The 2,367-nt window shown below is 52.8% G+C and overlaps 1 pseudogene; it reads left to right on the forward strand.

Moving 5' to 3' along the window:
• The first annotated feature begins 1,588 nt into the window (after positions 1–1,588).
• LOC102483201 (sorcin-like) lies at positions 1,589–2,310 on the forward strand (annotated as a pseudogene).
• Positions 2,311–2,367: the final 57 nt, after the last annotated feature.

Raw genomic sequence — 2,367 nt, forward strand, 5'->3', positions numbered from 1 at the left:
AGAAGAAGAAGAAGAAGAAGAAGAAGAAGAAGAAGAAGAAGAAGAAGAAGAAGAAGAAGAAGAAGAAGAAGAAGAAGAAGAAGAAGAAGAAGAAGAAGAAGAAGAAGAAGAAGAAGAAGAAGAAGAAGAAGAAGAAGAAGAAGAAGAAGAAGAAGAAGAAGAAGAAAAAGAAACCAAGAAAGATGCACTTCCATCCCTAATGAAAGCCAAGACTGAACCTGGAGAACTCCCAACACAGAGCTGGTGAAACCTTGGCCAGGACAAGCCCCACAGAGTGAAGTTGCTGGCCCTCGCACCCCGTTGTTTAAAGGTGAGACTATCTGGGGACCAGCAGTTAGGGTAATGGCTATGTCTCTGGACTCCCACATAGTCGACCACAGTTCGAGTTCCAGCTCCACTCCCACTGGAGCCTCCCCAGACCCAGCTGTCCTCGGGGATCTCCGCAGCCCCCTGCTCTGGGCCTGGAGAGTTCCGTACTCAGGACCCAGGTCCTGTCGCCTTCTCCCTCTCAGCAGCAGCTGCTGCACTTGCCCCGCCCGGCCTCCCCCTTGCCTTCCTGCTTGCCTTCAGCGCCTCCTCCTTCGCCTGCTGGGCCTCCTCCTTTTCCAACCTCAGCTTCTTCCGTTCCGGCTTCCTCTGCAACTTTGTGGAACATTCTCTCTTCAGGAAACAGCCAGCCCCACAGAGCAGGAGCCCCAGCACAGTCAGGATCACGAAAAAAGCTGGTTTCCAGAGAGACGCCTGAGGGAAGAAGGGCTCTGCAGCCCGAGGGTGGGGAGCAGGTCAGGGGCGCTCCAGGACGGCCCCGCACACTCAGGGCGGCCGGCCCTCCCCTGTCCTGCTGGAAACAGAGCCACGCTGACCTGGGATGAAGATGGCCGTGGTCCTCTCCTGGCCCAGGACCGGGTTGAGGATGGAGCAGGTCACGTTCCCCGCAGAGCTGTCTCTCACCACCAGGGCGGCCTCCACGTGGAACAGCCCCTCGGGGTCCTGGGCGTGGGTCTCAGAGGAGCAAAGCTACTTACAGCCTGTGGTGGGCCCAAGGATCCCAGTGGAGCCACCACTTGGCACAGCCCAGGGGGAGCCTGTCAGCGCGCCCTCTAGGGGTGGTGTGGGGAAGGCGGCCCCGGGGAGGGCAGGGCACAGGGACCCTCTGAGGCCAATAGAAACAGGAGGAATTTGGTCCCCAGTCCTGTCTCTGGACCTCTGCTCCTCTCACCCCACACTCTCCCAGCGTCTGTTCCAGACCCATTTTTATAAATTATCTCCAAAATTCTATCGATTGACATCCCTGTCTCGAGCATTTCTTTAGAAACTTGCAATTATAACCACTTTCTTCTCTCTTTAAGATAGATAGATAGATGATAGATATCATCATTTTGAAACTACATAGGCTTATTTCTCAAGGACCTGGGGTCCTCCTTTGAAATGTAAATATCAAAGGAGATGGTATTCCTATCTCCCCATTCTCTGGGAGGGGAGGTGCCTAACTCTGTGGGCATCTTGCTTCAACTTGTGAAACCACTTCTGACATAAAGATGTGAAAAGTCTGTTTTTCCTCAGATAAAGCCAATCGCTCACACAGCTGATGGCTCTAATTACCAGGTACGTCTAGGCAAGCCATGTGTGACAAAGGGTACCTCACGTCCTCCCCTGAGGGTTAGGTAGTGTGTATCTTGAGAACATGTTTGTGAGGGCGGCCGGGGCTGTGCGGTCGGTGAACCTGGGATACCCAGGAGTGGGTGGCGTGGACTACTCAGCGGGCACAGAGGGGCTCCCAGAGGGCCTGCGATTCCCGTACACACTCAGGACCTGCCGTGTGGTTACTTCGCCACCATAGCCGGACACGATGGGCAAATCGATGCTGACGGATTGCAGAGATGCCTGGCCTGGTCAGGAATTGCAGGAGAATGCAAACCTTGTAACCTGTAGACTTGTCGGCTTATGGTCTCAATGCTGGATAGAGATATGTCTGGCACTATGGGTTTCCGTGAGCTTAAAGAACTCTGGGCTCTGCTGAATAACAGGAGATGACACTCCCTCAGTGTTGACAGTGACAGGAGTGGAACTGTGGATCCTCAAGAGTTGAAGAAGGCCCTGACAACAATGGGATTTAGGGTGAGTCCCCAAGTCATGAATTCAATTGCAAAATGATACAGCACCAATGGGAAGATCAACTTCGAGGACTACATCGCCTGCTATGTCAAACTGAGGGCTCTCACAGATGGCTTTCAAAGATGGGATGCTGCTCAGCACGGTGCTGTGAGTTTCCCATTTGATGATTTCATTCAGTATGTCATCAGTGTCTAAATCAAGAGGAAAATGTGTGAACCAAAAATCCAGCCAGAGTTCTCATTTGCTGTTACT

Source organism: Tupaia chinensis, unplaced genomic scaffold (genome assembly GCF_000334495.1).
Source record: "Tupaia chinensis unplaced genomic scaffold, TupChi_1.0 Scaffold141601_1, whole genome shotgun sequence".
In the NCBI taxonomy this organism is placed as follows: domain Eukaryota; kingdom Metazoa; phylum Chordata; class Mammalia; order Scandentia; family Tupaiidae; genus Tupaia; species Tupaia belangeri.